This window comes from Dermacentor variabilis, chromosome 10 (assembly GCF_050947875.1).
Source record: "Dermacentor variabilis isolate Ectoservices chromosome 10, ASM5094787v1, whole genome shotgun sequence".
NCBI classification, from domain to species: domain Eukaryota; kingdom Metazoa; phylum Arthropoda; class Arachnida; order Ixodida; family Ixodidae; genus Dermacentor; species Dermacentor variabilis.
Genome location: NC_134577.1, coordinates 113,594,478 through 113,606,732, shown reverse-complemented (window position 1 = coordinate 113,606,732; position 12,255 = coordinate 113,594,478). Strand labels below are relative to the sequence as shown.

Below are 12,255 nucleotides of genomic sequence, written 5' to 3'. Positions count from 1 at the left end.
GGTAAGCGGTATACGTAATGATGCAAAATTTAGTCGCACAAGCTTCTAACCGCTTAGTTATCACACCCGCATACAGCTCAATGACAACGCATCAATAAAGTGGCACCTTGTGGGCTGCAACGTGCGCAAAATGTGGCGCTCGCCCTCTTGTTTTTGTGAGCACTAGCACGCACGCATGCAGCGAACAACCACAAACGGAGTGATCAACGTACACGACGCGTGCGTGCATTGTTCACGGAAAGACTGCCGCGTACGTGCTCTATGCTGTAGCAATACATTTGGCGACTGCACAACATAGCAGCACGATACAGGTGCAGTCGTAAACAGCACATTCTCGCCATCGGCCATACCATGCTGAATACGCCGGTTCTCGTCCGATCCCCGAAGCTAAGCAGCATTGGGCTCGGTCAGTACTTGGGAGGGAGGCCACCTGGGAACACCGAGTGCTGATGGCACCGTTCTTTTTGCTATTTTATTGCGTGCTTCTGTGACGTCTTGTTTTATTTTTTATTAATTTGCACATCGTGTGGGTGGTTGGATTTACTGTAACTTACGTTCAACTGGAGCCTGCTGGTAGAGCCAACGCCGAAGTGTAACACCAACAATATTCAGGCCACTACACGATATTGTACGCGGAATGATGACGGTGGTAAGCGGTATACGTAATGATGCAAAATTTAGTCGCACAAGCTTCTAACCGCTTACTTATCACACACGCATACAGCTCAATGACAACGCATCAATAAAATGGCACCTTGTGGGCTGCAACGCGCGCAAAATGTGGCGCTCGCCCTCTTGTTTTTGTGAGCACTAGCACGCACGCATGCAGCGAACAACCACAAACGGAGTGATCAACGTACACGACGCGTGCGTGTATTGTTCACGGAAAGACTGCCGCGTACGTGCTGTATGCTGTAGCAATACATTCGGCGACTGCACAACATAGCAGCACGATACAGGTGCAGTCGTAAACAGCACATTCTCGCCATCGGCCATACCATGCTGAATACGCCGGTTCTCGTCCGATCCCCGCAGCTAAGCAGCATTGGGCTCGGTCAGTACTTGGGAGGGAGACCACCTGCGAACACCGAGTGCTGATATCACCGTTCTTTTTGCTTTTTTATTGCGTGCTTCTGTGACGTCTTGTTTTTTTTTCATTTGCACAACGTGTGGGTGGTTGCATTTACTGTAACTTACGTTCAACTGGAGCCTGCTGGTAGAGCCAACGCCGAAGTGTAACACCAACAATATTCAGGCCACTACACCATATTGTACGCGGAATGATGACGGTGGTAAGCGGTATACGTAATGATGCAAAATTTAGTCGCACAAGCTTCTAACCGCTTACTTATCACACACGCATACAGCTCAATGACAACGCATCAATAAAGTGGCACATTGTGGGCTGCAACGCGCGCAAAATGGGGCGCTCGCCCTCTTGTTTTTGTGAGCACTAGCACGCACGCATGCAGCGAACAACCACAAACGGAGTGATCAACGTACACGACGCGTGCGTGTATTGTTCACGGAAAGACTGCCGCGTACGTGCTGTATGCTGTAGCAATACATTCGGCGACTGCACAACATAGCAGTACGATACAGGTGCAGTCGTAAACAGCACATTCTCGGCATCGGCAATACCATGCTGAATATGCCGGTTCTCGTCCGATCCCCGAAGCTAAGCAGCATTGGGCTCGGTCAGTACTTGGGAGGGAGACCACCTGGGAACACTGAGTGCTGATGGCACCGTTCTTTCTGCTTTTTTTATTGCGTGCTTCTGTGACGTCCTGTTTTTTTTTTCCATTTGCACAACCTGTGGGTGGTTGCATTTACTGTAACTTACGTTCAACTGGAGCCAGCTGGTAGAGCCAACGCCGAAGTGTAACACTAACAATATTCAGGCCACTACACGATATTGCACGCGGAATGATGACGGTGGTAAGCGGTATACGTAATGATGCAAAATTTAGTCGCACAAGCTTCTAACCTCTTAGTTATCACACCCGCATACAGCTCAATGACAACGCATCAATAAAGTGGCACATTATGGGCTGCAACGCGCGCAAAATGGGGCGCTCGCCCTCTTGTTTTTGTGAGCACTAGCACGCACGCATGCAGCGAACAACCACAAACGGAGTGATCAACGTACACGACGCGTGCGTGTATTGTTCACGGAAAGACTGCCGCGTACGTGCTGTATGCTGTAGCAATACATTCGGCGACTGCACAACATAGCAGTACGATACAGGTGCAGTCGTAAACAGCACATTCTCGGCATCGGCAATACCATGCTGAATATGCCGGTTCTCGTCCGATCCCCGAAGCTAAGCAGCATTGGGCTCGGTCAGTACTTGGGAGGGAGACCACCTGGGAACACTGAGTGCAGATGGCACCGTTCTTTTTGCTTTTTTTATTGCGTGCTTCTGTGACGTCCTGTTTTTTTTTTCCATTTGCACAACCTGTGGGTGGTTGCATTTACTGTAACTTACGTTCAACTGGAGCCTGCTGGTAGAGCCAACGCCGAAGTGTAACACCAACAATATTCAGGCCACCACACGATATTGTACGCGGAATGATGACGGTGGTAAGCGGTATGCGTAATGATGCAAAATTTAGTCGCACAAGCTTCTAACCGCTTACTTATCACACCCGCATACAGCTCAATGACAACGCATCAATAAAGTGGCACCTTGTGAGCTGCAACGCGCGCAAAATGTGGCGCTCGCCCTCTTGTTTTTGTGAGCACTAGCACGCACGCATGCAGCGAACAACCACAAACGGAGTGATCAACGTACACGACGCGTGCGTGTATTGTTCACGGAAAGACTGCCGCGTACGTGCTGTATGCTGTAGCAATACATTCGGCGACTGCACAACATAGCAGTACGATACAGGTGCAGTCGTAAACAGCACATTCTCGCCATCGGCCATACCATGCTGAATACGCCGGTTCTCGTCCGATCCCCGAAGCTAAGCTGCATTGGGCTCGGTCAGTACTTGGGAGGGAGACCACCTGGGAACACCGAGTGCTGATGGCACCGTTCTTTTTGCTTTTTTTATTGCGTGCTTCTGTGACGTCCTGTTTTTTTTCATTTGCACAACCTGTGGGTGGTTGCATTTACTGTAACTTACGTTCAACTGGAGCCAGCTGGTAGAGCCAACGCCGAAGTGTAACACTAACAATATTCAGGCCACTACACGATATTGTACGCGGAATGATGACGGTGGTAAGCGGTATACGTAATGATGCAAAATTTAGTCGCACAAGCTTCTAACCGCTTACTTATCACACCCGCATACAGCTCAATGACAACGCATCAATAAAGTGGCACCTTGTGGGCTGCAACGCGCGCAAAATGTGGCGCTCGCCCTCTTGTTTTTGTGAGCACTAGCACGCACGCATGCAGCGAACAACCACAAACGGAGTGATCAACGTACACGACGCGTGCGTGTATTGTTCACGGAAAGACTGCCGCGTACGTGCTGTATGCTGTAGCAATACATTCGTCGACTGTACAACATTGCAGCACGATACAGGTGCAGTCGTAAACAGCACATTCTCGCCATCGGCCATACCATGCTGAATACGCCGGTTCACGTCCGATCTCCGAAGCTAAGCAGCATTGGGCTCGGTCAGTACTTGGGAGGGAGACCACCTGGGAACACCGAGTGCTGATATCACCGTTCTTTTTGCTTTTTTATTGCGTGCTTCTGTGACGTCTTGTTTTTTTTTTTCATTTGCACAACGTGTGGGTGGTTGCATTTACTGTAACTTACGTTCAACTGGAGCCTGCTGGTAGAGCCAACGCCGAAGTGTAACACCAACAATATTCAGGCCACTACACCATATTGTACGCGGAAAGATGACGGTGGTAAGCGGTATACGTAATAATGCAAAATTTAGTCGCACAAGCTTCTAACCGCTTACTTATCACACACGCATACAGCTCAATGACAACGCATCAATAAAGTGGCACATTGTGGGCTGCAACGCGCGCAAAATGGGGCGCTCGCCCTCTTGTTTTTGTGAGCACTAGCACGCACGCATGCAGCGAACAACCACAAACGGAGTGATCAACGTACACGACGCGTGCGTGCATTGTTCACGGAAAGACTGCCGCGTACGTGCTGTATGCTGTAGCAATACATTCGGCGACTGCACAACATAGCAGTACGATACAGGTGCAGTCGTAAGCAGCACATTCTCGCCATCGGCCATACCATGCTGAATACGCCGGTTCTCGTCCGATCCCCGAAGCTAAGCTGCATTGGGCTCGGTCAGTACTTGGGAGGGAGACCACCTGGGAACACCGAGTGCTGATGGCACCGTTCTTTTTGCTTTTTTTATTGCGTGCTTCTGTGACGTCCTGTTTTTTTTTCATTTGCACAACCTGTGGGTGGTTGCATTTACTGTAACTTACGTTCAACTGGAGCCAGCTGGTAGAGCCAACGCCGAAGTGTAACACTAACAATATTCAGGCCACTACACGATATTGTACGCGGAATGATGACGGTGGTAAGCGGTATACGTAATGATGCAAAATTTAGTCGCACAAGCTTCTAACCGCTTAGTTATCACACCCGCATACAGCTCAATGACAACGCATCAATAAAGTGGCACCTTGTGGGCTGCAACGTGCGCAAAATGTGGCGCTCGCCCTCTTGTTTTTGTGAGCACTAGCACGCACGCATGCAGCGAACAACCACAAACGGAGTGATCAACGTACACGACGCGTGCGTGTATTGTTCACGGAAAGACTGCCGCGTACGTGCTCTATGCTGTAGCAATACATTTGGCGACTGCACAACATAGCAGCACGATACAGGTGCAGTCGTAAACAGCACATTCTCGCCATCGGCCATACCATGCTGAATACGCCGGTTCTCGTCCGATCCCCGAAGCTAAGCTGCATTGGGCTCGGTCAGTACTTGGGAGGGAGACCACCTGGGAACACCGAGTGCTGATGGCACCGTTCTTTTTGCTTTTTTTATTGCGTGCTTCTGTGACGTCCTGTTTTTTTTCATTTGCACAACCTGTGGGTGGTTGCATTTACTGTAACTTACGTTCAACTGGAGCCAGCTGGTAGAGCCAACGCCGAAGTGTAACACTAACAATATTCAGGCCACTACACGATATTGTACGCGGAATGATGACGGTGGTAAGCGGTATACGTAATGATGCAAAATTTAGTCGCACAAGCTTCTAACCGCTTACTTATCACACCCGCATACAGCTCAATGACAACGCATCAATAAAGTGGCACCTTGTGGGCTGCAACGCGCGCAAAATGTGGCGCTCGCCCTCTTGTTTTTGTGAGCACTAGCACGCACGCATGCAGCGAACAACCACAAACGGAGTGATCAACGTACACGACGCGTGCGTGTATTGTTCACGGAAAGACTGCCGCGTACGTGCTGTATGCTGTAGCAATACATTCGTCGACTGTACAACATTGCAGCACGATACAGGTGCAGTCGTAAACAGCACATTCTCGCCATCGGCCATACCATGCTGAATACGCCGGTTCACGTCCGATCTCCGAAGCTAAGCAGCATTGGGCTCGGTCAGTACTTGGGAGGGAGACCACCTGGGAACACCGAGTGCTGATATCACCGTTCTTTTTGCTTTTTTATTGCGTGCTTCTGTGACGTCTTGTTTTTTTTTTTTCATTTGCACAACGTGTGGGTGGTTGCATTTACTGTAACTTACGTTCAACTGGAGCCTGCTGGTAGAGCCAACGCCGAAGTGTAACACCAACAATATTCAGGCCACTACACCATATTGTACGCGGAAAGATGACGGTGGTAAGCGGTATACGTAATGATGCAAAATTTAGTCGCACAAGCTTCTAACCGCTTACTTATCACACACGCATACAGCTCAATGACAACGCATCAATAAAGTGGCACATTGTGGGCTGCAACGCGCGCAAAATGGGGCGCTCGCCCTCTTGTTTTTGTGAGCACTAGCACGCACGCATGCAGCGAACAACCACAAACGGAGTGATCAACGTACACGACGCGTGCGTGCATTGTTCACGGAAAGACTGCCGCGTACGTGCTGTATGCTGTAGCAATACATTCGGCGACTGCACAACATAGCAGTACGATACAGGTGCAGTCGTAAGCAGCACATTCTCGCCATCGGCCATACCATGCTGAATACGCCGGTTCTCGTCCGATCCCCGAAGCTAAGCTGCATTGGGCTCGGTCAGTACTTGGGAGGGAGACCACCTGGGAACACCGAGTGCTGATGGCACCGTTCTTTTTGCTTTTTTTATTGCGTGCTTCTGTGACGTCCTGTTTTTTTTTCATTTGCACAACCTGTGGGTGGTTGCATTTACTGTAACTTACGTTCAACTGGAGCCAGCTGGTAGAGCCAACGCCGAAGTGTAACACTAACAATATTCAGGCCACTACACGATATTGTACGCGGAATGATGACGGTGGTAAGCGGTATACGTAATGATGCAAAATTTAGTCGCACAAGCTTCTAACCGCTTAGTTATCACACCCGCATACAGCTCAATGACAACGCATCAATAAAGTGGCACCTTGTGGGCTGCAACGTGCGCAAAATGTGGCGCTCGCCCTCTTGTTTTTGTGAGCACTAGCACGCACGCATGCAGCGAACAACCACAAACGGAGTGATCAACGTACACGACGCGTGCGTGTATTGTTCACGGAAAGACTGCCGCGTACGTGCTCTATGCTGTAGCAATACATTTGGCGACTGCACAACATAGCAGCACGATACAGGTGCAGTCGTAAACAGCACATTCTCGCCATCGGCCATACCATGCTGAATACGCCGGTTCTCGTCCGATCCCCGAAGCTAAGCAGCATTGGGCTCGGTCAGTACTTGGGAGGGAGGCCACCTGGGAACACCGAGTGCTGATGGCACCGTTCTTTTTGCTATTTTATTGCGTGCTTCTGTGACGTCTTGTTTTATTTTTTATTAATTTGCACAACGTGTGGGTGGTTGCATTTACTGTAACTTACGTTCAACTGGAGCCTGCTGGTAGAGCCAACGCCGAAGTGTAACACCAACAATATTCAGGCCACTACACGATATTGTACGCGGAATGATGACGGTGGTAAGCGGTATACGTAATGATGCAAAATTTAGTCGCACAAGCTTTTAACCGCTTACTTATCACACACGCATACAGCTCAATGACAACGCATCAATAAAATGGCACCTTGTGGGCTGCAACGCGCGCAAAATGTGGCGCTCGCCCTCTTGTTTTTGTGAGCACTAGCACGCACGCATGCAGCGAACAACCACAAACGGAGTGATCAACGTACACGACGCGTGCGTGTATTGTTCACGGAAAGACTGCCGCGTACGTGCTGTATGCTGTAGCAATACATTCGGCGACTGCACAACATAGCAGCACGATACAGGTGCAGTCGTAAACAGCACATTCTCGCCATCGGCCATACCATGCTGAATACGCCGGTTCTCGTCCGATCCCCGCAGCTAAGCAGCATTGGGCTCGGTCAGTATTTGGGAGGGAGACCACCTGGGAACACCGAGTGCTGATGGCACCGTTCTTTTTGCTTTTTTATAGCGTGCTTCTGTGACGTCTTGTTTTTTTTTTCATTTGCACAACGTGTGGGTGGTTGCATTTACTGTAACTTACGTTCAACTGGAGCCTGCTGGTAGAGCCAACGCCGAAGTGTAACACCAACAATATTCAGGCCACTACACCATATTGTACGCGGAATGATGACGGTGGTAAGCGGTATACCTAATGATGCAAAATTTAGCCGCACAAGCTTCTAACCGCTTACTTATTACACCCGCATACAGCTCAATGACAACGCATCAATAAAGTGGCACCTTGTGGGCTGCAACGCGCGCAAAATGTGGCGCTCGCCCTCTTGTTTTTGTGAGCACTAGCACGCACGCATGCAGCGAACAACCACAAACGGAGTGATCAACGTACACGACGCGTGCGTGTATTGTTCACGGAAAGACTGCCGCGTACGTGCTGTATGCTGTAGCAATACATTCGTCGACTGTACAACATTGCAGCACGATACAGGTGCAGTCGTAAACAGCACATTCTCGCCATCGGCCATATCATGCTGAATACGCCGGTTCACGTCCGATCTCCGAAGCTAAGCAGCATTGGGCTCGGTCAGTACTTGGGAGGGAGACCACCTGGGAACACCGAGTGCTGATATCACCGTTCTTTTTGCTTTTTTATTGCGTGCTTCTGTGACGTCTTGTTTTTTTTTTCATTTGCACAACGTGTGGGTGGTTGCATTTACTGTAACTTACGTTCAACTGGAGCCTGCTGGTAGAGCCAACGCCGAAGTGTAACACCAACAATATTCAGGCCACTACACCATATTGTACGCGGAATGATGACGGTGGTAAGCGGTATACGTAATGATGCAAAATTTAGTCGCACAAGCTTCTAACCGCTTACTTATCACACACGCATACAGCTCAATGACAACGCATCAATAAAGTGGCACATTGTGGGCTGCAACGCGCGCAAAATGGGGCGCTCGCCCTCTTGTTTTTGTGAGCACTAGCACGCACGCATGCAGCGAACAACCACAAACGGAGTGATCAACGTACACGACGCGTGCGTGTATTGTTCACGGAAAGACTGCCGCGTACGTGCTGTATGCTGTAGCAATACATTCGGCGACTGCACAACATAGCAGTACGATACAGGTGCAGTCGTAAACAGCACATTCTCGGCATCGGCAATACCATGCTGAATACGCCGGTTCTCGTCCGATCCCCGAAGCTAAGCAGCATTGGGCTCGGTCAGTACTTGGGAGGGAGGCCACCTGGGAACACCGAGTGCTGATGGCACCGTTCTTTTTGCTATTTTATTGCGTGCTTCTGTGACGTCTTGTTTTTTTTTCATTTGCACAACGTGTGGGTGGTTGCATTTACTGTAACTTACGTTCAACTGGAGCCTACTGGTAGAGCCAACGCCGAAGTGTAACACCAACAATATTCAGGCCACTACACGATATTGTACGCGGAATGTTGACGGTGGTAAGCGGTATACGTAATGATGCAAAATTTAGTCGCACAAGCTTCTAACCGCTTACTTATCACACACGCATACAGCTCAATGACAACGCATCAATAAAATGGCACCTTGTGGGCTGCAACGCGCGCAAAATGTGGCGCTCGCCCTCTTGTTTTTGTGAGCACTAGCACGCACGCATGCAGCGAACAACCACAAACGGAGTGATCAACGTACACGACGCGTGCGTGTATTGTTCACGGAAAGACTGCCGCGTACGTGCTCTATGCTGTAGCAATACATTCGGCGACTGCACAATATAGCAGCAAGATACAGGTGCAGTCGTAAACAGCACATTCTCGCCATCGGCCATACCATGCTGAATACGCCGGTTCTCGTCCGATCCCCGAAGCTAAGCAGCATTGGGCTCGGTCAGTACTTGGGAGGGAGACCACCTGGGAACACCGAGTGCTGATGGCACCGTTCTTTTTGCTTTTTTATAGCGTGCTTCTGTGACGTCTTGTTTTTTTTTTCATTTGCACAACGTGTGGGTGGTTGCATTTACTGTAACTTACGTTCAACTGGAGCCTGCTGGTAGAGCCAACGCCGAAGTGTAACACCAACAATATTCAGGCCACTACACCATATTGTACGCGGAATGATGACGGTGGTAAGCGGTATACGTAATGATGCAAAATTTAGTCGCACAAGCTTCTAACCGCTTACTTATCACACACGCATACAGCTCAATGACAACGCATCAATAAAGTGGCACATTGTGGGCTGCAACGCGCGCAAAATGGGGCGCTCGCCCTCTTGTTTTTGTGAGCACTGGCACGCACGCATGCAGCGAACAACCACAAACGGAGTGATCAACGTACACGACGCGTGCGTGTATTGTTCACGGAAAGACTGCCGCGTACGTGCTGTATGCTGTAGCAATACATTGATGATGATGATGTGTTGTGTTTTGTGGCGCAAGGGCCAGGTTTGGCCAAAGAGCGCCATGACACGTGGTAATGTTGAAGATGTATTATGGAAGATGTGACTTGGCTGTAAAGTGGCCTAAAAATATTCGCTGTAAAGTGCGTAAAATGTTCGTGCTATAAAATTATGGCGATGACTTATGACGAATACTATAAAGATTAAAATCCATCGTAGAAGAATGATGCAAATTATAAAATATATAAGATCGTAAAATTACTTGCAGCACTGCTGCCTCGACAGAGCCCTTGAAAGACAAGGGCCTAGAGGCATGTGCTATACTAAAGAGATATCGCAGCGGCATCCTCTGAAGAGAGGACCCGCTACGAACATGTGGGGCTAAAAACATGCAAGACAACATCTTTCAGAAAACTTAGGACGGCGTTGGTGTCAAATAAAGGTTCTGGGCCGAGTAGCATTGCGGGATGAAGGGGGATATGATGCCGGTATGCTAAAGGAAAATGTTTCTTTCTTTCATATTCAGCTTCTCGACACTCCAGGAGGACGTGGAGGACGGTCAGCCTCTCCCCGCATCTACCACAGGTTGGAGGCTCGTTTCCTGTGAGTAAAAAGTTATGTGTGCCAAAAGTGTGTCCTATTCTTAGACGGCAGAATAGGACATCTGTCCGGCGGGATTTTGTTACAGGAGGCCAGAAACCTAATTGTGGCTTTATTACATGCAGTTTGTTGTTTATTTCTTCGTCCCACATGTGTTGCCAGTAGTTTCGTAGTTTCCTTCTTAAGAAAGGCTTCAGGTCTGTGACAGGGACTGAAGCAGTAGGATTAACTGCATGAAATGAAGTTGATGTGGCCATCTGATCGGCTAGAACGTTTCCTTCGATGCCCCTATGTCCAGGCACCCAGCATATAATCACATGCTGGTTAGATACATATGCTTTACATAACACGGAATAGAGTTCAATTAAAACAGGATTTTTGCGCTTACAGAACGATATCAAAGCCTTCACAACACTTAGGGAGTCCGTAAAAATAACTGATTTTCTGAGTTTTGTTTTCCTTATATGCTTCACGGTCGACAATATTGCGTAGGCCTCAGCCGTAAAGATACTAGTTTCCGGATGCAGTACGTTGGATTCCGAGAAGGATGTACCGACGGCTGCATAGGACACCCCGTCGTGTGACTTCGATGCGTCTGTGTAGAACTCCGTACAGGAGTATTTGTGCTGGAGTTCCCGGAAATGCATTTGGATTGCAATATCTGGGGCGTTTTTTGTAACTTCCATGAAAGATGTATCGCATTGTATCAACTGCCACTTCCAAGGAGGTAGCAGCTTGGCTGGATGCATTAGGCGAAGTTCGAGAAGTGGAAGATGCATTTCATGACTAAGCTCCCTCACACGCAGCGAGAAAGGCTGTCTTACGGAAGGACGATTACGAAACAGTGTAGCATATGTCATGTCGTTAATGGTGTTAAAACAGGGATGTTCAGGATTAGAGTGGACTTTCAAAAAATATGTTTGGCTGATGTATGTTCTCTGGATATGAAGTGACCACTCATTCGATTCTGCATATAAGCTTTGTACGGGACTCGTTCTGAAAGCTCCTGTGGCTAAACGGATACCCAAATGGTGAACAGGGTCCAGCATCTTTAGCGCGCTCGGGGCGGCAGAGTGATAAATCACGGCACCATAGTCTAGGCGTGAACGAATGAGGCTTTTATAGAGTTTCAATAAAGACATCCTGTCACTACCCCATGTACTCTGGGATAGGAGTTTCATTATGTTCATCGTTTTTAGACATTTTTCTTTAAGATGTTTAATGTGGGGGACGAAAGTGAGTCTGTAGTCAAGTATGACACCTAGAAATTTGTGTTCTTTGTTTACAGGTATTTGTTGTCCACCCAGTTCTAAGCAAGGGTCTGGGATCATTCCTCTCTTTCTTGTAAAAAGAACGCAAGTGCTTTTGTTAGGATTGATCTTAAAGCCATTCCTGTCTGCCCACATTGAGACTTTGTTCAGGCCATGCTGTACCTGTCTCTCGCACACTGCGAGGTTACAGGATTTGAAAGCTATCTGAATGTCGTCCACGTAGACAGAGTAAAAGATGGCCTGAGGTAATGAAGCGCGAAGCGTGTTCATCTTCACGATGAAGAGCGTGCAGCTGAGCACGCCTCCTTGGGGTACACCCGTTTCTTGCGTAAAAGGACGTGAGAGTGCATTGCCTACTTTTACCCGGAACGTACGATTTGACAGATAGCTTTCCATTATGTTAAGCATATTACCGTGGATGCCCATTTCTGACAGGTCTC

General features: G+C 48.7%; 7 non-coding genes and 8 pseudogenes across 7 annotated transcripts; all 15 read left to right on the top strand.

Moving 5' to 3' along the window:
• Nucleotides 1–336: 336 nt before the first annotated feature.
• On the top strand, nt 337–455 carry LOC142561066 (5S ribosomal RNA). Its single transcript, XR_012823596.1, has one exon. It is a non-coding gene; the product is annotated as a 5S ribosomal RNA (ribosomal RNA).
• A 529-nt stretch (nt 456–984) lies between these two features.
• On the top strand, nt 985–1,103 carry LOC142562168 (5S ribosomal RNA; annotated as a pseudogene).
• Nucleotides 1,104–1,627: 524 nt separating this feature from the next.
• LOC142562242 (5S ribosomal RNA) lies at nt 1,628–1,746 on the top strand (annotated as a pseudogene).
• Nucleotides 1,747–2,273: 527 nt separating this feature from the next.
• On the top strand, nt 2,274–2,392 carry LOC142562474 (5S ribosomal RNA; annotated as a pseudogene).
• Nucleotides 2,393–2,919: 527 nt separating this feature from the next.
• Nucleotides 2,920–3,038, top strand: LOC142561152 (5S ribosomal RNA). The gene has a single exon (XR_012823679.1). It is a non-coding gene; the product is annotated as a 5S ribosomal RNA (ribosomal RNA).
• A 524-nt stretch (nt 3,039–3,562) lies between these two features.
• LOC142561683 (5S ribosomal RNA) lies at nt 3,563–3,681 on the top strand (annotated as a pseudogene).
• Nucleotides 3,682–4,207: 526 nt separating this feature from the next.
• Nucleotides 4,208–4,326, top strand: LOC142561151 (5S ribosomal RNA). The gene has a single exon (XR_012823678.1). It is a non-coding gene; the product is annotated as a 5S ribosomal RNA (ribosomal RNA).
• A 525-nt stretch (nt 4,327–4,851) lies between these two features.
• Nucleotides 4,852–4,970, top strand: LOC142561150 (5S ribosomal RNA). Its single transcript, XR_012823677.1, has one exon. It is a non-coding gene; the product is annotated as a 5S ribosomal RNA (ribosomal RNA).
• A 524-nt stretch (nt 4,971–5,494) lies between these two features.
• On the top strand, nt 5,495–5,613 carry LOC142561681 (5S ribosomal RNA; annotated as a pseudogene).
• Nucleotides 5,614–6,140: 527 nt separating this feature from the next.
• LOC142561149 (5S ribosomal RNA) lies at nt 6,141–6,259 on the top strand. The gene has a single exon (XR_012823676.1). It is a non-coding gene; the product is annotated as a 5S ribosomal RNA (ribosomal RNA).
• A 525-nt stretch (nt 6,260–6,784) lies between these two features.
• Nucleotides 6,785–6,903, top strand: LOC142561065 (5S ribosomal RNA). Its single transcript, XR_012823595.1, has one exon. It is a non-coding gene; the product is annotated as a 5S ribosomal RNA (ribosomal RNA).
• Nucleotides 6,904–7,432: 529 nt separating this feature from the next.
• Nucleotides 7,433–7,551, top strand: LOC142561493 (5S ribosomal RNA; annotated as a pseudogene).
• A 525-nt stretch (nt 7,552–8,076) lies between these two features.
• Nucleotides 8,077–8,195, top strand: LOC142562053 (5S ribosomal RNA; annotated as a pseudogene).
• A 525-nt stretch (nt 8,196–8,720) lies between these two features.
• On the top strand, nt 8,721–8,839 carry LOC142561997 (5S ribosomal RNA; annotated as a pseudogene).
• Nucleotides 8,840–9,363: 524 nt separating this feature from the next.
• On the top strand, nt 9,364–9,482 carry LOC142561177 (5S ribosomal RNA). The gene has a single exon (XR_012823703.1). It is a non-coding gene; the product is annotated as a 5S ribosomal RNA (ribosomal RNA).
• The last annotated feature ends 2,773 nt before the right edge of the window (nt 9,483–12,255 follow it).